The following is a 23,176-nucleotide window of genomic DNA, read 5'->3' as shown; positions in this document are numbered from 1 at the left end:
GCAATCACAGCTCTGTAGAAATTAAATTATAGTAGCTCATATAACCTGTACTGAAGTGAAGAGGTCTTGTTTGAATATAAAAGTACAGAGGTACAGTTACTGGCAATAGTGTCAGTATCTCCTGACTCTTGGCCACACGACAGAGTTGCAGGGGAATCTCTTGGCTTCTCAGGCTGCTTTTGGTTCTCCTGGCAGTGCTGCACTTACCCACACTGGCATTTGAAGCCCTGGTCTCCAGCAAAGACATTTAATTGTAGAGGGGCTGCGCAGGGGGAATCATGTGCAATTGCACAAGGTCAAAATAGAAAAACTGCTGGGTGGGAGTAAAGAAATTCCAGGTAGTACACAGGTCCTTAGGGATGCTTACAGTTAAATAAAAGAAGACCAAGAAACCAGCTCAAAACCAGAACCCTAATTTTCCTAACTGCTCAATAGTTAGCTCTCACAGTAGTATTTTTAAAAACTATTTCAGTAAATTTTCTCCAAGAAAAACCTGAACGTGTTCTGGGGATAATTTACTCCGGAAATTACTGCCCATAAAACTGAACTAGATTTGGCTCCTATCTGTCTGTTCTATCCCCCAAAATTATTTTTTCTCCCTCACACCCCCTCATATCCCAAGGCATAAAAAAGATGCACTGCAAGATACAATGCTGCAGGAACAATTTCATACTGCAAGAACAATTTGGTGTTCACACAGAACTCACAGTATTTCAGATATTTTGAGCTGAAAAAAAAAAAGAGCAGCACAAAAGCACTCAACATCTAGTATTTTAGTTCCTTTTGTGGATTACAAGATATCCAGAAGTATTAGAAAGGACAAAAAAGAAAAAACAGATGTTCCCAAATGCTGAGAATTTTGGAGTACCTGAGCACTAGAGCGTAATGAAGAGACTAACTGAGTAGTTATGTCAGACAGCGAAGATGCTGAGCTGCTGACAGAGGAAACCAAGCAGGCCACCACTTTTTATTGGACTAGATGTATTGCACTGCACAACCAAAAATAGTGCACATGAGGAAATATGGGAAGCCCTATGTGTTTATGAAGACAGTTCACTCGTGGAGTTCACACAAACCAGTGGAATTCTCTGTCCGTGCATGATCATCACGCATTTTCTAAGTCTTTCCAAGTCTACATAGAAACTGGAGCCATTTCTGCTGCTACACATCTCTTTACCATTTGCAGGTCACCCAAGCAGGAATCCAAAAAGGCGTCTCAGTTCTTCTCCGGAGGGACTAGAGTTACAGCAGCAGCATCACCTTCTTTTGAGCCGCTATTTCATTACTTTCCATCCAAGACTTCTTAATCTTTTACCCATTGTTGTTTCATCAATAATAATTCTTTTAAAACATCCTCTCAAAATTCTTAAGTAATTCTTAAAGAAAAAGGGGAAGTTGTAGTAATTTTGTAGCTCATATCACTAATTTTAATTCCTGGGACTATCTTCTCTCTCATTTAATTAGACTTCCCTCTGGTTTTATATTTTAAAAAAAGCAAGAAATGTCTTAGAAATAGATGGCCTCTATCCTAGTGGCTATTTCTGGAATGGTAGATCCTACCTTGTCAGAGCAAACAGGAGGCAGCCTGCAGGAGCAGAGAAGGCAGCACTCTGGAAATATTTTGCTTCCTCCTGCATTGCCTGGCACAAAACCCACCCCAACAGGGCAGCCACAACACAACACCCACTGATAGACGGACAAAGGTCTAACCCAACTAAATGCAGACATCGAGTCAAGGTGTCTTAATCAGGGTTGTAGTTGTTCCTATAGTCTATGGAAAGAAAAAAGAAGCTTCAAGAGGATGATTCAGTTCACCTAAGATCTGAATCACTTTCTGGAACTGTACATTTCTCTCCACTGCTTAAGAAGGAACATTGCCCTAAATAAGGCATGTTAGCTGAGTACTAAATTTAAATGGAGTGAATGTGGGCCAAACCCCCCGTTTCCATTAAGTAGCTGGGCCAATATTTTAGCTCATCTCCTTTTTTTATGAACTGATGCACTGGGACGCATTGGGGCATCAAATCGATGGTACAAAGGCATGTATATATCTGCACAGGGCTGCCCAGCCTCTCCTTTCATAGGAGATCTGCATGGTTTCTGCTGCTGCCCAGAAAAGAATAGTCAAAATCTTCCCTAAGTAAATAATTGCAGAAAGCAGAGGCAGAGAATAACAGAGGCAATGGTTTCATAATTGCAACAGAAGGACACAGAATTATGTAAATGAAATCTAACCATCACAAAAAAAAACAAAAAACCAAAAAAAACCAAACCACAAAAAACCAACTGTGTAAAAGACCCTGCATCAAATAAAAACTCTAGATACAACCTCCTCCTCAGACTGACAGAACTGCAAACCCTCATTGAGCTCACTGTGCATAAAACTGAGCTACTGAAACATTTACCCATTAAATCCCATTTCTCCAGGAAAGAAGAGGGGGAAAAAAATTGTCCACAGTGATTACTTTAACAGAGAAGCAAACAAAGAAAAACAGTCTGGGAAAACAGATTTTTAACAAGTTAAGGACACGCTGCACTGTGACCAGTTACTAGCTTATAATTAAGGCATCGTCTCTGCAGCAACAAGCAGAATGGAAATCTTCCTGAGCAAGCAGAAGAGACCTGTTTACACCTTTTCTTACTCACAGTCAGCTTTTGCTTGTGATTGTATATTTTTTTTATGGTTCAATATTTACAAAAAGACTGCAAAATTAAAAGAGATCCCACAGTTACAGAAGACAACATAATTATAAGGGTCAACTTGATAAGACATATAATCTTCAGAAACCTGCAGGTTTGCCTAATAAAATATTTATATCAGTCACTGTTGGACACCAAGTGAGAGGAATGGAAATGAATTCCTCAGGAGTAACTTTTCAGCACATGTGAAAATGTCAAAGAAATGTCGTATTTGGGAAGATTTTCAGAGGAAGCCAGTATTTTTCTCTTTTTCTTCCTTACTTGACATAATTGCAAATTAAGTTAGCACTCTCTTTTGAGGCATATTGATTTATTTCTTATTTAACTGTCAAAGGATTTTTGTTTATACACTCCACATATTTGCAGTTGGTCATAAATTTCTATAAAACAAGTCAGTCTCTAGCAGCTTAAGATCTATATGCTCAGCTACAAAGTAAACCCTCAATGTGCACAGTGGAAAGCTTTTATTTTTGTGCAACCATGGGACACTTGCAACAGAAACAGAATAATGAAATAGTAAATTTAAGCTTTAAGCTTTAGTGAAGTAAGAAGGATCTACTTTCAAACTTATATTTTGAATTTAACCATATTTTTAAAATATCTTGATACTAACTCATCAAAAATGGAAATACTCATAAAGAGAAGAAAGAACAGAAAGAGAAAAATTGCAAGCCTAATCAAAAAATATGTGAGGAAAGAAATAAAGAGAGATCCTAGGCTTCTGGATGCATTAGTGTCAAGCGTGGATCTGAGAATAGATCACTTTTAGGAAAAGACGAGGAAGAAACAATCAACTTGCTGTGAATCTAGTTGGAAGCTATTTCTAAAAACTCTATCAGAGGAACCAAACATCAAGTTGTAAAATCGCATTGAAAACACGTACTGCAGTATCTAAGATAGCAACATCTGTTGTCTTGCAATATTACTGTGGCACTGCAGCAAACAGGGGCTTCTGGTTCCTCTCTTCATTTGAAGTGTGCTAGCAGAAACCGAATTTGGGGGCCTACTTTTGAAAAGCCAGACTTCCAGGTACATGAGACATATTGGATACTTTTATGGAGACGTTGCTGAAAGGAGTAGCTAATAGAGAGCTAAGGTGATTGCAAAGCAGCGCAATAAAACACAAGAGTCATTTAAAAACAATGTTGGTCTTATGAGGATTTTAAAGACTGAAGGCAGGAGCTTGGTTTTCATGGGAGACACCACCAGGGTCAGAAGCAGGTAGAATGATGAAGGATAAAAAGAGATCTCTTGGCAGACATTTCTGAATGGGCTAAGCCAGAAGCAAAGGAGTTGTTTGGATGAAAAGACAAGGATTTCACAGGTGGGAGATGATGAGTGGGGCTCACAAACTTCCCTTCTGCGGTGTAACGCTATGAATGATGTGGTACGGCAAGGGGTGTCGGAGGTAAAATCGCATAGATCTTCCCACCTCCTCTTTTCACGCGTGTGTGCGTTTTTGAGACGTTGTTCTAGAGCAGTGCAGACCCATTAGTATCCAGGCACGAATCTTTACAAGAAGTCTCTTTTGTAACCTTCTGTTTTGTGCTGAGACAAAAGTAAAAAAGCAATCGGTGACGAGAAAAGAGAGAATCAGCCAGCTCGGAGTCTAACAAGTGTCACCGCTGAGCCTCTTCCTGGGTGGTAGGAATTACAGCGCACTTCTCTTCCGGTACGTTTCGAAATATAATTGCAAATTAATTACCATGTGACAATAAACAAACAGCGACAGTACGCAGCATATTTACTGTACAGAGCTTTATTCCATCTCTCTAGTACTCCAAACAGGTGTTCAGTGTTACCTACAGCTAGAATTGGGGCTACAAATCAGCATGAGATTCATCAAAACGGATCCCTGCCACTTCACACTATTACTCCAGCAGATATAATTCATACTGCTCAGCAGTGGAAGCATTATATGCACCTTCCCCCAGCCTCTTTCTCCCTCCTTGCAAAAATGTCAGGAGAGACAGAGAGAGAATATTGAAGGAGATCCTGAGTGTCAATGAAATACCCCACAGTGCTGAAGACAGAGAAAACATTGGCAAGCTGCTTTAATAAGGGAGCTCTGCCGTGCCATATCCAGGCCCTAAAAAGAGGGAGCAAAACTATGTGGGGAGGGGGAAGGTAGGAGGAGAAAAAGAGGTTATATATACTGGCTACAAGATTTAGGTATAAATTTAGGTATAAAATCAGGTATAAATTCCAAGCATTTAGGTATAAATGCTTGGAATCATGTAATGGTCCGTAAGCCATTTATCTGCAGCAGGCACTATACCGATATTTCAAGACTCATCGTTAAGAAGTTACAGGAGGTACTAGGGAGCTATTTAAGGACGTACTGTGTTGAGGCTAAATTATGAAAACAGTATTGTATCTTATTTTAACAGGTGACTGAGACATGGTTAGGTTGTGCTGGTTTAGATCCATATATGTGGAATTTTATTCCATGCTGATTTGCATGTGCTGACTGTTGCATAGGCAAGTTCCATCTGCAGGAAATCTGGAGATAGATCCAAAATGGGAAAATGAATCCAGATGCCCCAGAGCCTTGGAGGACTTTGATTCGGCCCAGTGGGTTTTAATTCTTGCTGTAAGGAACCCACACGACTTTGCAGATCCTATCATTCAGATGTCACCTGAAATGCCTGACCTACTATGACAGATCATACTCAGGCACTCTTCTGTGCCTGACTTTTGGCCCCTGTCAGTATCAGCTGTACTACTGCAACGGTCGGAAAGTCTCATGCCCCGAGAAGTGACACTGGGATAATTCCTCGTGGAAATCTGTGAGATATTCTTTACCTTTAAGAAGACTGTGGTTAGGGACCTCCTCAAGTGAGACTTTCCTGCTATCAGTCTCCATCTCCTGAACCAGAGATTGAGAAGGATGTGGGATGTGGGCATCCATCTCTAAAAGTACGGGCTCCTACAAATTCTGGGACTCTCACCAGTCTGATGCCAACCCCAGAGAAGCTATGAAGACTGTTCTGCTGCTATTCCTTTGCCATTTTCTTTCAGAGAAGGCAGGTGATAGTGGTTCCATTTGTACTTGTCTCAATGCCACTGTAGCGTAGGCCCTCCTTTCCATCAATTTTAAAGCCCATTTTAATCCAAGTTTAAGATCGCTTTAAATTTCCAAAAGAGAGCAAAAGTGACATCATGGGTTCAAGTCATTCATGCTGATCCCTGCAGCCCTTTGATATTGGTACCATGTGCATGCACCTAAGATAGGTGTAGTGGAGCCCTGCTCCTCTTCTAGGTTGTCCAGGAAATAGGTGGGTTATTTTGATTTGCCCAAACTATCCTCCACAAGCCTATTTCGGCGTCATTCCTGTTCAGCACAGGTATATGACGCAGCAACAAAGGAGCAGCCTTCCAGCTCCTTGGAAAAACACCAAGAGAGAGACTGTCAAAGGAGACCCTGCGCATCAGTAAAATATCCAGGGGTGCTGAAACCAGTGAAACAGCGGCATGCTGTTCTGTGCCTTCATTTATACACCTTGGCAAGGTAAGACGACTTCAGTGTTACCAACAGTATTTTTGTGCATAGACAGAAGCTGTGATCGGGACAAATGGGTATTTTTAGTCTGCATATAGCAAAAAGAGTAATGCTTTTATTTAGGCATAGACCCACTGAGGGCTAGCCATAGATTTGCCAGTATAAGTTTAGTACGGGTTTATTTTTACAAATAATTCTGACCTGATTGTATCTTATTCTGCAACATCATCTCTATATAGCGCTGTTGACTGAGGGCTGATGGAGAGGTTTGATGCAAAACATTCAAACATGCATACCTAAATTTGAGGCCCTTAATCTATATTTAAAGTACCTAGAATTAAATGGCCTGATTTTCAGATGTGCTGAGCACTCACAGATGTTTCAAATACCGGTGGGAGCGAGCATTAACATGCATACAGTAAACTGGTTGCAGCCACAGCGCGGATGTGGAGACTGCAGCATCCGTGCCACATGTCACAGAGGTGGTACCTGTCTTGGAGGGACGAACAGCAGCCAGGGAATAAGAGAGGGTGCCTGCCTGCTTCCTGCCCTCTCCCAATAATCCATCCCTTCACAAAGACAGAAGCAAATTTATAGAGTTTCCAGTTCATGAGGTGGTAATGGTGTTGACACTACTGTCAGTATTGTTTTTACTGGTTCCATTACCACTCTGTTAGTGGCTTACATTTGAGTTTCTGCATGCAGTGAAGTACAACTGCCAGTTCCTCAGAGCCCTGGCTCCTCAGAGCCACGCTCCTCAGAGACACAGTCATTTCAGTGAGGAGTTCCCAAGAAACTTCGCCTGTGTTCTCAAACACAGGGAGATCAGATCCCCATTTTAATATCAGCACTCTCAGCAATCCTGAAGTAACGCATAAATCATTCCTCTGTGTTTCCTAATCTATGAAGAAAGTTTAATCTTTTCCTGCCCATCAAACATGCTTCAAGGGTTTGTTAGCTTACTGGTCAGACTCTCAGCTGATGCACATCAGTATAATTACGTAGCTTTGTGCATCAATGCATATAGTACTTGGAAAATTAAATAATCCCAAATTTTCTATAGCTTTATGATCTACCTAAGTGCATAAAAGCAATGGTAACTAGAAGTGCTCTTTGTGAGAAAAAAAGTGTTCCAGGAGAACAGAGGGCAAAAACCTGTGTTTTAAACTTGCTGCAGAGAAGGGTGAAATCCTTTCAACCCTTTAAGAACTTGTGCATCCTTGCCTGTCATTGCCTAGTTTAAAAACGATTGAATACTTGACATACACGAGAATCAAAATGAAACCCATGAATTTCAGCAAAACAGCTGTTTGCAGATTGTGTTTCCTTTTGCAAAGGAAAACAAGTGTACATATAATCATATCATCTTTTCCCTCTCATGGCTATCTACTTGGCTGTGCGAATCTAAAAGGTTAGGCACAAAAAGTTCAACCAGCTCCTGTATAAAATTGTTTTTAAGAAGATATTGAAAGTAACTTCATAAATTAAGTCAGTGCTGGGTTACGATTTGAACAAAAAGTAGCAGTTTCCTACTGTTTTGGGTTTTTTTCTGCTGAGAAGGAAAAGACAATCTATCGCATACACAAAAACATGATACTCGGCTTCTTCAAATATATTGCAGTCACAAAAACAATTTTAACTATTCATTTCAATTAGATTCTGCAGTGTAGAATAAATTGTAGTGTCTGGAGTTATGCAGACTTAAGGCTCTTGAGTGGGAAGCAGAAATAAATGAAGTTTCAGAATAAAATGTTCATCACAACTATCTCAAGCTTGACACAAGAAAAGCTGCTTCTCCTATTACTACAAGTCAATACATAGCAGTACAATATAAGTGTCTTCCATTTTCCCCTATTTCACGCTAGATTTGTCTGATAGATGAGTGTACTTAAGTAAATAGCACATGCAATTTTAATAGGACAGGTGCTCTGAATGTACAGGGAAGGTCATTCCTATTATTTCAATTAACAGCATAAGCTACAAAAACACATGAGGGTGAATTAATTTAAAGCTTCAATTTAATGCTACTAGTAAGGACATCCTTAGGCCTCTTGGTTGTCTTGACAACTCCTGCATCCCAGCCAGCAGAAGCCAATCTCTGCTGCTCCCCTTCTCAGCATACAAACAGTTCAGATAGTACATTAGCAAAGAATATGATGCCCATGTAAATGTTGAAATATTTTTGTTGCCATAGAGATAAGAAGAATGGCAAAACTACAGGAGCACTTGACATACTCCAAGGCAGACTTTTAATTAAAAAAAGCCTCAAATGACAATGCCAAGATGGCTGAACATACCATAGTGCTTTTATGCTAACTTACTGCATACAAATTCTGAGTCCGAATAATCTACTTGCTGCTGAGAGGTCTAAGAATCACAGATAAATGGTAAATGAAGAGACCCAGGATTTTCAAGAGGTGAAATAATAATGATTTTTTCAATTAACCATTATAAAAGAACATGTTTAAAAATGGTAGGCGATTCATTACAATACTGTGATTTTAAATATGTTCAGAGAAACAAATGTCGCAAATATTCGTTAAAAAAAAAAAGATCCAAGATGGGAAACAACAGTAATTAATGCGCTTTAATTAAAGTAACCCTGCCATTAGTCTTGTAAATTGTGTGACTAGGCAAAAGAGCCTTGTACCCAGCGAGGATCAGTATTTCAGCTCTACATCTATTTCAGATCTATGTTCAGTTCCACACCTACACTTGCAAACTTGCATATGAGCAGAAGTCACGCCAAAGCCAGGTGAGTCACGGCAAGTAATCAGTTCAGCATCTACATTTTGAACATGCCCGGAATGACTTAAACTCAGCGTGCTTTTCCCTGATGAGACAAAAACCTAGGCCTGATAAAGGATAATAAATTATCATCCTATTCAGTGACTTCTTGTGCTCCTCTTCAGTCCCACTAACACTAACACCTTTTAAATATTTCAAATATTTGACTTTACAGCCAAAGTAAAAGCAGGGAACAGGGCTGCTCTGGTTAATCCCCAACAAAATAGGAACCATTTTGGCTTGTGATTAATATACAGAGAATCCCAAGGGGTCAGAAAAGTATGCGCTTAATTAATGCTGCTGCCATTTCGCATAGAGCCGTTTGACTTCAAACTTGCCATAGAGATGTCTTATTTACACTAAAGACATGGAAATGTTGGCCTGAATCCAAGTAAATATTTTACGCACTTAGTGTAAGACTGGAATTCAGTTCTGGGTGAAATACAAAAGTTTTAACTTACAGCATATTTTAGCGGCCCTGATTTGTTGCTTTTGGGAATTTTTTTCTCTCTCCTAAAGTTTGCAGATGGACTCACTTTCTAAATTCTGACCTGCATAGCTTATGAAGAAACATATTATAAAATGTGTTCATGCTCAGGTCTATTAAGCTCATGCTAAGATTAAGGCTGAATTTGTTTTCTTTTCCTATATTATTGCAAAGCAGCTGCTCTAAAAATTCACCAAGACAACTCTCCTACAACATCTGAGATCTCCCCTGTTCATGCGCGGACCTTAGGGGTAACTTACAAACATCTGCTTCACAAATTTGTATCCAGCATATCTCAGAAACTTAGCTGAATCACAGATTTCTGTAAGAACCACTTGGCCAGACTGATTTTGCCACCTCAGAAAATGGTATTTCATGTCATGATAGCTCTGTGGTATATATACATACATGTAAATATATCAAAAAATCTGTTTGTGCAATCTTCACATAGGCATGAAGAGTACTAGAAAAGCCTTCCCCAGTTTCACTCACAGAATACGGGAATGCCAGCGCAGAGGAAGGAGCGCAAAGGCTTGCAGGCTCTTCCCAGGCACAAGCACTAGACTGTGTTCCCAGTGACTCATATTGTCTGTGTGAAACTGCAGTCAAGAGACGGACAAGATGTTTTTGCCCTTGAAATGAGTAAACATCCTTTCCTCTTGGATGTAAGCATTATCAAATATAGCAAATCACATGCGCTTCACTCAGGTAGCTTCCAGCTAATACTTGTGAGTAATGTAATGTCTTCATTTTAACTTAGGGTACCTCTAATGTTCAGGTGTGGGGTAAACTTCTGACTGCCCTTCTTCTCACTGTCTGAGGCTGCCAAAATCAGCTAAGGTGATTAACTTCACACAGCCTAACCCTGGGGTTCCCTGGACCTCCTGGCAAGGTATTCCTTGTAAGGATCCCAGACTCAACATCTCAACTTCCCTGTTGCCCTCATGGACATTGAGGTTTTCAGCATTCAGGGCACCCTGGGAGCCTAAGTGGTCCCTAGGGCTTTTGTCTAGGGATAACGTCAAGAGAAGAATGTGTTTTCCTAAATAGTATTCCTTCCTGAAACCTGCAGAAAGTCTTAGTTAGTCTTAAATGGTCAGTATATAAACTTGTTTTCCTTTGAGATGCTCTGTATGCCTACGTAGAGGTACAAGAAAAGGAGGTTCATTTATTTCTGTAACTCCTGGTTCAGTTGCTTAGCTTAATACATGGCGGGCTCTTCTCAGGTGGAGGGAGAGGTCTCTTTAGGCAAACCACCCCTGAATAAGTCAAGGATCAAGGGAATACATTTTATGCCCCAGGGAGAGAAGAAAAGCACGCTAGCGACAATAGCAAATTGTCTTTGAACTTTGTTGAAGTAGCAAGTAAATGTCTTGTTAAACTGACTTCTGCTGCTGCTGGTGTGCCTGATACTCAGTACCACCATATTACCTGACCCAGATTGGCACAGAGAAGTACGATGTTACTGAGGGAGGCTATGCAAGTAGACTTATGTTGCAGTATAATTTCATTTTTAAAAGAACCACAAAAGCAGAATTGCACAGGAATACATAAATCCAATTGACTGGCAGATTTTGTTAGCGAAATCTGGTTTTTTTTATTTTGATTCACAATAAGATTGAACATTTTAGTGATTCTTAATGAAAGCAAATCGATAGCACAAGCTGTGGGGCAGACCTTCTGGTAGTTTGTCTCCCAGCCTCACATTTAGGACGCTCAAGCTGGGAGGTGGCAGGGCTCTGCAATTGCAATCTTTCCAGGAACCTGCCCTCTGTTTCCAGCCATCTCAAAGGAGTGATGTGGTCTCAAGAGAATGGCAAATTCCAAAGAAAGAAGTATTTTGTCAGAATTTTTCAACCATCTCTGTATATTTCTTTACCAAACAATTTCTAACTGTATCAACTACCTATTGACTAGATTACATCATAAAGTACAAAAAACATACTCTTTTCTAGATATCCTGTTTGTGGTTCGTCTCTAGCACCGTTCCCATGGACAATTCACATGGTTATCTTTCACTGAGTGCCATTTTCCAAACTGCTATCTGCTTGAATAAACCGTTTTCTGAAGTAAAGCTTCAGTGTGAGAAACGGTGTCTTGATCCTTTAAAAAATTCCCTCTCTTAAATGCATTCAGATATTAGTCCCAACTAACAGTTTTTGCCTGTGACCGTTGTAGTGAAAGTCCTTGAGTCAGTCTTAGAATACCTGCCAGATGTACCACTCTTTAAGTATTATGTCCAAGTAATCCATATTGACTGTGCTCCCAGTTCTTACTCACAACATTTGGCCAACAATTTTACTCTTCAACACTTAACATCTGTACAAATATTGGAAAGAGGATGCACAGAAGCCTGAGCCATGTTTATGCTGCACTTCTGCAAATTAACATGTAGATCTTTAAATGATGAATGCAGTGCCAGGTAAAAATGCTTAATGCATCTCTGAATATCCATTTTAGCTTGGCATTCACATGAAAAGCCACTTAGAATTGTTACGCTTCAGTAATTCCCAATCAACTTACTGACAAAAAGATGGGTTAACAGGTCTAATTGGTCTTTCCATTTCTAATACCAGTAATGCAATGAACAGATTGTTCGTAGTAATAATAATCAGTACAGTATTTATGACAAATCTCTCCATGTGTTTGTAGCAAGAGAGTCTAAAAATTGTTTTGAAAGGATGTGGGGAGAGGTAGGAGACTTAAAGGTATTAATAAAATTAATTCCAAACCAGTTACACTGCTTCTCCCTTGTGTTTGGGTAGGAATTTAAATGAGTAATTTGGGGGCTAAATAAAAGGCAAGTTTGCAGCCCCCATGCGTGATGGCTTCAATGAACTTCTGTGAGAGCCTTTCAGTAAATGGTTCCTGTGGTGGAACAAGGTCTGTCTGTGTCAGAATTTAATTGAGAACTTGGTTGTTTTATTTCTTTCTTTTAATAAAGAAAGTGGATTCCAGAATCTTTGAAGGCCTAGAATGGTAAATTCAAGCTAAGAAGATATGGGCAGACCAGCTCCTTATATGGAGTCTGTTCTCTTCACGCTCAAAAACTGTACTGGAAATGCTCAAGCACATTGAAAACAAATATAGCACTCTGTAAACAATGAAATCATACACAATAAGATGAAGCAAAGATGTGTAATAGCTTATTTGTTGCAGGATACGATGGGTAATTTCTGTAGCATGTTACAGAAATGAGAAAAGGAAAAAAACAAACCTATCATATGACCTCACTTATTTTCTTAACAAAGCAGAGTTTGGTGTTGTGAGAAGCAGATCCAAGAAGCTCTCTGTTTTGATTAGGGTGTAGATGGCAAAGTTATATAATTTAATACTTTCTTCTGTTATTGATATTTTTCTGTATTTGTTAACTCCAAGTATCCCCCTCCCCAGTTTCAAGTATCCAATAGCATTTTTCCATTCTTACTCTTCTCCAGCCTTCGTGGTGGTGTTTGGATGATCACATTCATTTTTTCTCTGCCTTCGTTGCCTGTATTCTCACCGCCACTTTTTTCAGAGCTGCCTTCTATCTTGCCAGCATTGAAACTAATTAACTGTATCAGCAGGTTGCAGTTACAGCCAGGATGCCTTCATCACTTCATAATATCATTGGTGCCTCTTTCTTGTTTCTAACTCTCCTTTCACTCGTCTATAAGCACTTCAAATGGCAGGGTTTGTAGGGGCAGGTAATATCATTTATGAGACTAACTGACCGAGTTGGGAAAAAAATAAGATATTTCCAAGACCATAAGCCATTTCTCGGGTCATTTTGACATAATACTACCTATAATTTCTTTTCTTCCCAGAACTACACTTTCTGTCTTCTTTTATATGCAGAAATAAAGCAGAAAACTTTGAGCTAAGCCATACCCCTGTGTTTCCTCAGTTCCCATCCACAATAAAATAGCTGATTCCTTGCTGGAAACTTAACCGTCAAGTGAAAGAAGTCTTTGAGAGACAAATAAAATATTCCAGAAAATAGATTACGGGCAGCACCTAGGGAGGTGGCTAGTGGGAAATGGATGCGCAAACATACTGGCAACTTGTAAATAGAATCCTGGAAGCAGGGATCCTGCTGACTGGACCTGGGGAACACAGGTTACAAATCAATGGTCTACTCAGAAGAGTAGAAGAAAATGCAGGGGAAAAAGGCAGGGAAGGGACACATTTCAGGGAAAGGCAGAAAAGAATCAGTGTCCATGTTTGTGCACTCTAGAAGTCCACTCAAAAGCTTTAGGACCATTACTAAGGAGAAATTCTCATTTTTCCACTGATAATCAACATTCCCTGTGCCTGCAAAGTACCTGACAGTTCCGTACTGTGGCGTGTTTATGCTGAGACAAGTTATTTTATGTCAATTAAAATGGCCCCTCTGATGGCTGGGGATCAGAGTAAATAAGCTTTTCATTCAGAGATATAATCCCACCTCTTCTCATTCTCCCCACAATAAAGCAATTCTAAAAACATTTAATAAATGCCTGTGGTGTATCCCTATGTTTGTTTTGTCTGTAATCTCTGATGACACAGGAAGAATGCACGTGGACCAAACCTTAACCTCCATTTCTGTTGACCTGTATAATTCACAGGTGACTTGGTCGCTGATCCCAAATGATACACAAACACACTATTGTGTGTCCTCATTCTACGGATGATTAGGTGAGAAAGAGAGGGAGAGACAGAGACAATATATGATGTCATGGTACTGCAAGTCTATTTGGGACGGTCAGATTGCTCACAAGAGGCACAGCCGATTCATTGTGCTGAACTTCTGTCATTCACGCAGGTTGTGAAGCAAAGTCCTATTATCTCCCGTGCCACGCGGCTACGAGATGGCACTTTGCTCACAGGCAGGGATTGTGCATATGCATAGCAAAATGGGTTTACAGAGTATCTCTAGAGATACCCTCTGCAGAGGATGTGCCACAACATACTTCTACGAAGAATAAAAGACTCACAGCTGATACAATAGCTTGAGAAATGACTATATTCAAGATCAAAAGAAGCTGAGCTGCATAATGTCAAGGAAAGGAAAGCAGAGAAGAGCTGGGTTACTGAGGACAGGAGAAATAAAGGCTTAATCATCCAGGAAGGCTGAAAATCACATCATGAGCTGTCACATGAAGGCCTCAAGTTTGCACCACCTCGTAAGCAACGCTACTCCTATCTGCAGTGCCGCCATAGGAGGCAAAGTTGTGCGTCATCAATGCGCACATTGCAACTTCCAGGGTAATTTAGCAGGTGTTTGGGCATGTGTGGTGGGGAGTGGTTTAAAATGCCTTTCCAACCACCTCCCGTACAGGAGGCAGGTGTGCTTACACTCCTTTGTCTGCTTTGCCTCCAGCTGCCCTTTTTTTGTATAAACATGCGTACAAGTGTGGAAATTACAATCTGAGCCCAACAGCCTCAGCATCTCCCAGAGCCCAGGCTGGAGCAAGGCGCTTCTGTTCTCCCTTCTGCTTCAAAAATGGCATCTTTTGGCCTAATTTTCAGATGTGACTAGTGATGTTGATCACTGCACTGATCTACCAAAGGACGAATGCCCTGCAATTTCCAAAGAATAGGCTGGTTTAAATCATCTAGCATCTTTTGAAATTTTAGGGCACATGACTTGCCTAAATTGACACTTATGCAGGTGTGTGTGTACAGGGATGAGGGAGGCGGAATTCATGTATTTATGAGAGGATGCATTAGTCCACTCCTGAAATGGAACATGAAAACTGTCTGATTAAAAATAGAAGACTGTTCATCCACCACTAAAAATAACATTAGACTACTTCTTCCTCATGCAGTGGCCTAGGCAAGCTCAGCTGAGGAAAACTAAATTAGAAATAAGAAAATGGAGGTAAAAAAGAAAAACACTCCAACAGAAATAAGGTCACAAAGAAAAAAGTTCTTCAGGTGTTTATGTAGAAATGCTGGAAGCGAGGTAAAGATAGCAAGGGACCTCCTGTAACTGCACATAAAGGGATTTTACTTTATGGGTGAATGAAGCAGAATGATTTAAAACCTTGGAGGAAAAGGACACATAAGAAGAGAACACAATATTGAGGCAGAAATTGTTGCATGTCTAAGGTTTTTGACCCACTGTCAATCACCAAGAAATAGCAAAAATAAAATACAAAAAAGGTTGAATTGATTCATACATGTAACCAAATAGGAAAAATACCACTGTTCTTCCCAGACCAGATGTTGGCTGAACATCATTCAAACAAAGTTCAGCTCAGGAATATTAATTTGACGATTTCTATGCAAAATATAACAAACATCTTCATACTTTCTATGGGATCTTCACCTTCCTCTTTATGAAAGGTAGCAAGAAATAGAAGATATTGAAGAAAGACAAACACTTCACCTCATTTTGTTTGGAAAAGTAGAGGAAACACTTTCCCTCATCTGCTGTCTCTGTTTTTTGGAAAATAGGGGCTTCTTCTACTCCAAACAGTTACATGGAAAAAAATAATCACAACTTTCCTCTTTGGTATCTTCTTTATTGCTCCTCTTTGCAGCCTGGGAAGATAGGTTTAGAAGAACAATAGTCTTCCTAGTTCTTTCTATCAAGGAAAATTAGAACTTTATATGTATCCAGAAGAGCTAATTCAAAGGCGCTTGGATTAATTTCTCATAAACTGGGTCAATGCAAAAGAAAGACCAAAAGAAAACCAGGTACAAGCAAGAAGGAAAATATAAGTTTTCCTCATAACTGTGAATGCTTGAAGCATCACAGAAACAGCAAAGAAGCTCAAACAGCAGCACATGAGAGAGTTTTGGTGAATGCTGAAAATACCACAATTTTGCGAGGAAAGAAACCATAGGAAATACTAACAGTAAAATGATAAAAGGGCTAGCAGTCTAGTATGTCTCTTCATGTGTTGGCCAAATTTTCCATTTTGATGTTTTAGGGGGGGAAGCTTTTTGTTTTCCACAGCAATAATCTTTTAATATGTATATTCCTCTCATAACGACTTGCTATATAAGCTGCAGACCAGCAGGGCTGCCATAGGTTTAGGGCAATATAACAAACAGGCTTTGCATCACTTGCAGTGCCTGGGGCTTTGAATGAGATGGACTGAAACATCTCAAAGGTTCTTGTTCATACACACACAGAAAGAGACATTGTAAAGATACATAAGGTGGGGAACATACTAGCACTTTTTCCCTCCTGAGCCATGCCTTGAGTCAGACAGGCTCCTTCCAAACATTGGAGAAGACTGAAAAACGGCTGGTTGTCCATGTAACTTCCCATATCACAGAAAGAGAAGTGGACACCCTCCCAGATTACGAAAAATGCAATAACCTTGGGACAAAGGAGAACATGCCATGACAAAGTTCAGATAGCCTACAGACTCCAAGAGCGATATTTGCAAAAGTTAGAGCCTTTTTACCCATTCATCTGTATGTTTGGTACATAGAAAAAACAGTAGATAAAGAGGAATAACCTCTTGAGGAAATTGAGCAAAGCATCCTGTGTTTCCATTTTGCATTTCAGATCCTAAAGAAAAAAAGCAAGATATTTCCCCCATTTCATCAAGTTTAGTTGTTTTGCCTTCATTTTGAAACCTTTACAAACTTTTTGACATTTTCTAATACAAAGGTGTGCATAAATTCAACACCCATTTTGCATTTCAAATTGTACATTTAAAATAAAACAAAATCAGAGGAAACTTAGGAGTCGATGCAGGCACCATTGCTTCCAACAGAGGAAACAGTACCTGAGCCTAAATTAGTGTTTAGAACTATAATCAGCAACTCTGCAATAAATTGTTCTCAGTCTAAGAGTTCTAAAATCAAATCCCTATACTATTTTACATATACATCTGTATGCAAATGCACACACAGAAAAGCATAACTTTACCCATACTCCATACTTAAAACTAAATGTTATTATGACAATTAAATATGTATTACATTTCCCCTGGAACAGGTTGCCCAGAGAGGTTGAGGAATATCCACCTTTGGAGATATTCAAAAACCATCTGTATGTGGTCCTGGGCAACCTGCTGTAGCTGACCCTGCTTGAGCAGGGGGGTTCGACTGGGTGACCTCCAGAGGTGCCCTCCAACGTCAACCCTTCTGTGATTCTGTAAATCCCCTGGGTTTCATCCATTATTCTCATGCCCAGTGTTACTCCCCATTTGAAATTCTAAAGCCATGGGATTCAAATCATTGTCAAAACTTAACAGCATTTTTTAATTTTCTTAGTAGGTCACTTCTGGAAGTATCAACTACATTACAGTCACTGCTGGAAATACTAATCACTATAGAAAAGCATTTTAAAAGGGATGTGAGCTGAGAATAAACTGGAAACTGAATTGGTCTACAGTACATTTCAACTTGGAGCTAAAGCCTAGATTTTTCTTGATTAGCTCCAGTATGGTATCAGTAGAAAGCATGGAAGGTACAGCCAGTATGCCTCAGATTTATATTTTATGCCGGTTTTCTACAGGACTGTGTAGAAATAATGTATAAAATATTTTTCTCCTTGTGAAAACTTCTTACCCAAGCAATAATGAATGACCACAACAATACAAAATGTTATCACTCAGGATGCTTTTCCTCATAGTTTTGGATGCTACAGGTTTTGAAGGTCATAGCAAAATTTCAGCTTCAGTCACACATGTCCAGGCACTTTGCCCACGAATAAGTACATTACAGCTGACATCATCCCATTTTAGCATATTTTTGTAACTTGAAACTGAGAAAGCCTGTCTGTATTCAGCAGGCAAGTATCCATAACTAATATTACAGGAATAAATTCTAAAAGAGGATCACTTTATGATTATGAAATATAACCATCTTTCAGTTTCCACTGAGGGCTTGAGATAATCACTAATATAGTCAAACTAAGCACAAACACAAATGCCACCCTACCTCAACTAGAGAAAGATTAACACGTCAGCGTTCATTAACTCTGTTCTCAAAGGAGCATGTCCATTTTTATTGGCACACAGAGGAGCTAGGATGACAAACAAAATAATGTCCTATGAATACCATCAGGAGTTCACCACACCATATCAAGTAACGTGACAATCCAATCCATGGATTAAAAACCAAGATGCTGCTTGTAAGAATAATTTTTAGCTCATTCTGTATATCATTGTATTTCCCAATCTGGCACCGTGAACCATAAATAATCCTATCATTTATTAATTACATTTTCTAACCTAGTCAAGAAGAATCCTGCAGTGTGAAGCAGCAGATCATGAATAAATGGTTCATTGAAAAGCAACTCTTATTGCCAAGTAGTTGTAAATTAGGGTTGTGATAATTACCCACTTTAACCTTTTTAAACAGGTTCCTCTAAAAAGCTCCAGGATGGATGTTTTATTATAACAACTTTGACCTCCAGCACACAACAACACAATTAGTTTTGCATTATGACAAAGGGATGCTCTGATTAAAAATCTACTACATTACCTTACGTTAATAAACATCCAAACAGTACGTTGTTGTATGTTTGTATACATGTACACACACATACACACACTTGCATATAACCATAAAATGCTCATCTATTGTGTACCAAATACAGCTATAAAAAACACAATAGGCAGCTGAACTGCAAGAGTGTTGGTGTAGCCAAGGTAGTACTTTACTAAATAAACTGTGAGAGCAACACCTTTACAGAAGTAACCCATGTGTTGCCCCTTGCCCTGCTGATCATATAAACTGAGATTATTTAGCAAGTAGCTGCCCAGTGGGTGGAGGTTTGTAAGGGGAAGCAGCTGGTGCAGGGGACCTGGAGTCTGCAGTCTTCAGGCAGTTTTATTTCAGGCTGGGCTCTGCTCTGTTCCCAGAGGCAACAGGCCTATTAGTGGTTGGACTGCATTAGCTAACCTCCCAGAATGCATCTTCCAGTTTAATTTCATCCAAAAAGAATCAAATTCACATGCTAGGAGACTGCTCTGTGATGGGAATCCCAGTGCATCACGTGGAGTCCAAAGGGCGATGGTTTCAAACACACGCTCCTGAGCCAAACTAAAAGGCGACTCCTCTGTGCCAGCAAGACAAGATCACACACCAGTCCGGAGGCAGCATAGCCATGCTGGTCCAGGTAAAGCTACTGAAATGTCCGCACCGCTTTAAACCTGGAATTAGTTCACGTACACCAGCACGTGCTTATCTGTACCTGCACCCGTACTGCTGTGATGGTAAACCAAAATGTGATGAAATGCAATAGCAAAGCATGGATTTCCTGACCTGAGTATGTGGCTTCCCTTGGCCAGGCTGCAGCATGAAAGCCTGAGGCGCAAACACCCTGTAGTTATAGGCAAAGGTGAATATTCACTATAAGGGCCATTTGAGTACTCTAGAGCACAAAAGAATATAAAAAAGTACAAAAGAGGCTTACTGCTTTAAAACTACTTACTGACATAGAAACAATTTAAAAAGCACAAGACATGCTTTTTACAAGAGGTAGAGCCTACAACAACAGGTAATAGAACAATGGGAAGTTGTTTGAAAGTACCACTGTCTCATCATCTTCCGGTAGGACAGGGGTGGGGGGGGAAGTATTTAATGACTATTTGTCAGTGTAGAGTCATGGAAGTAGCTATCAACTCTAGGGCTATGTGTAGTATCAACATTAGTTTGTTTCTATGGCTCAAAGACTTAACGCACTGGAAATTGAGCGAATGTGTTTTTAATACGTGTTATTTCTCCCCCCCTCCCTTAGGGATTTTTTCAACAAAGACATGAGTGGCAGAATTAGATTTAATGATGCCATTTCAGCTCTCACTTCTTTGGTAGTAATTATAAATGGTTTCATGATATGAAACAGGTGTTCCAGCATGGTCCATTGGGCAGCATGAGGAACATTTTGCTCCCTGATGTCATTGTACACGATGTGTTCAATAATTGCTATTTTCTGACGGAGAATACATTTAGATGTGAACTAGGTAGAAATTCAGCTGTTTTGTATGTTTTGGTTGGTCTGTTGAACAGGAACTTCTTTATTTTCTGAACTGCATCAGGTTTTCCAAACTCTTGCCAAGTGATGAAAAATCATAGGGGAAGGACTGTTGTTTTAATTCAGTCACAGTGAAACTAAAAGGGCCCCATGCATTTACAATAGGAAACAGGTGATTTCCAGAATGCTTTCATTTTTTGGAAACCAAACATTTAACACTAGAACAATTCTAATAACACATCCGAAGATGTCCTGAATGAGTCTGGATGTCTGTCCTTAAATATGAATTGAGGAGTGCAAGAGTTTATGGGTCTAAATGCATCTCAGCGCTGCTTTATGCTATGACCCACTGCTTGATAAACACAAATTTTCCTTTCTCTCTTGTCTCCACCAAATACAAGCCTGGCACATAGTCAGAGGGCAAAACTGTCCAGTATGCTCATATACTATTCTGACTATCTCTATATGCTTAAGAGACCTGGACTCTGGGATGCATCTAGACACGTCACTCCAGTTAAATCCAGCTTTGCTTCATTGCTGGCAATGACGGGGGTACCGAGATGAAGGCTAGAAGGAGTGCTAGAAAAAGCAATATTCGGAAAATATCGACTCAGCAAGGCTAGAAGGAGAGGAATAACCCTAATTAAAATATGTTAATTATACAAATGATAAAGAAAGGACTGCTGGCAGGATAAAGAAGCAGCTGTAGAAGAGGACTAGAGGAACACAAGGGCAAAGTCAGTGCTTAGTCTCCATGAGCAGCCATCAGTGCCTGACGTTTACCAGGAGCGGCTTGATCACCATCCTGTATCACAGCCTGTCCCCTGCGTCTCTGGTGCTTCCATATCTGCCTCTTCCCAGCTTACGATCCCCATGGGTGACAGCAGAAGTCTGGCACAGAAGCTCGTTGAGTTAATTACAAAGAGAGGTGAGCAGAACTTGTCGGAGGAATGGTGATGTTGCTGAAACAGAGATTTGTCATCGGTTTGGGTCAAATTCAGCAACGAACCTCACATGTAACAATGAAGGGAAAATTAATCTCAACAGATTTTTTTTTTTGACCAATCTTTATTCTGAAATCTAACCTGAATTGTTTTTAAAAAGGGAAAAAAAGACATCCTGCCAAAATCAGCAAGGTGCACTAAAACGTTTGTTTCACCAGAGATAACTTTCCTTATCCTCCCGAAAGTCTAATAGATTTTCCTTCTGCACTAACCTAAAACCTGAATTTTTTCCCCAATTTTTTGAATAGGCCACCCAATCAATACAACCCGTAAGTCACACAACTTGCTTTACAGCCATGCTACATAGTACACAACATTTAAGGCCCTTGCAACATGTACTTTCCCTTTATTTAAAGTTTGATACATGAGCAGCATTCATAGTATTTCTCAGTTCACCTAGTTTAAAAATCAATGTTATTTAAGATATAACCGTAAGCTGCTTAAATTGTAATTCTTCTTGTTATAATTAGGCATTTTGTAGCAGTTTTTTTCCTTGCTAAATAAATTTTGCTGGTGCCGTCAGCTTTGAAAGATAAAAAAACCCACTTTCTTGATGTTTTTTTAAGCAACAGACAAAATATATTTAGAATGTTTTGTTAAAAACCACATCTATCCAACATGTATTTATATCACAAACTATGCTGTAAGGGAATAAATAATTACTATACTTTACAGCCCAGATAAATGGTGGAATAGAAATAAATCATTTCTTTGGTGTGGAACCAATTACTTTCCACACGTAAGTAACTGCTCCCTGTAACTAACTACCCTCTATTGTTTAATGCAGCCATCAGCAAATACGCAATTTTCAAGGATACTTTAAGCACAGGTAATAACCAATGCTGGCCTCAAACTGTATCAGGCAACACCAGAATCTGAGCTTCCCTTGAAAGTAACAGGTAAATCGTGTCTCAGCCCAAGTTGATCACAAAATTCCCATTCACGAAGTTTAGGCCTGGTTATGCTTTTGGCTCTCCTGGTTGCAGAAGCCGCCCAGTCACACCAGCGGGTGTATGAGTGATTGCCCGATCTTGCGGGCAAACTCCCTCCAGCAAGGGCTGCGGGTGCTGGGAACCTCCCAGTTCATCTCGGCCAAAGGGTCTCCCCGGGACCCACTGCTCGGCTTCGGCATTGCGATACATTAGCCATCCTACATAGACAATCACAGTCTGCAGAAACTGATCTCTCCTTTGGCTTTTAAAAACACGGGTCATTGATTGTACGTAGAATGAAATGCAAATCCATACGCGTGGCTCAAATATGCAGCGTGTACAGAACATCAGTGCATCAGTCAGTGGGACTGAATGCAATTAAACCAAGCACACACACCATCTCCCAACATAATTAAAAAGGAAAACCAAAACCAACTCAACAGGACAGAAAAAGAAATCCATAACTCAGCCCTTTTAAAATCTGGGTACAAAATATAATTTATAATGGAAAAACAATCTGAGAATTGTTTGTGCTGAGTGAGTGATGGAAGGTAGACGCCGGGGAAGACCTGTGATAATTACAACAAGCGATGCTGACGAAGGTTAGAGCCGTACAAGTGTCTGTGTACTGCCAGAGCACTAACCTTGTCAAGCCTGTTGGCAGAGGGCAGCAGCTCCTGCTCCTCCATGCGTTCTGTCATTAGCTATTGATCACTTCCTATTTTTAAGCTTTGCACTAGTGGCAAATGAATAAATTGACAGCTTCATTATTTGACTGTCCTAGAGACATTCCCAAAGCCCATCCTCAAGGGGAAAAGCTGGCTATAGGTGTACGTATAAAACTAAATGGGAAAAGCA

The sequence above is a fragment of the Chroicocephalus ridibundus genome, chromosome 1 (genome assembly GCF_963924245.1).
Source record: "Chroicocephalus ridibundus chromosome 1, bChrRid1.1, whole genome shotgun sequence".
NCBI classification, from domain to species: Eukaryota; Metazoa; Chordata; class Aves; order Charadriiformes; family Laridae; genus Chroicocephalus; species Chroicocephalus ridibundus.
This window is presented reverse-complemented; position numbering follows the sequence as displayed.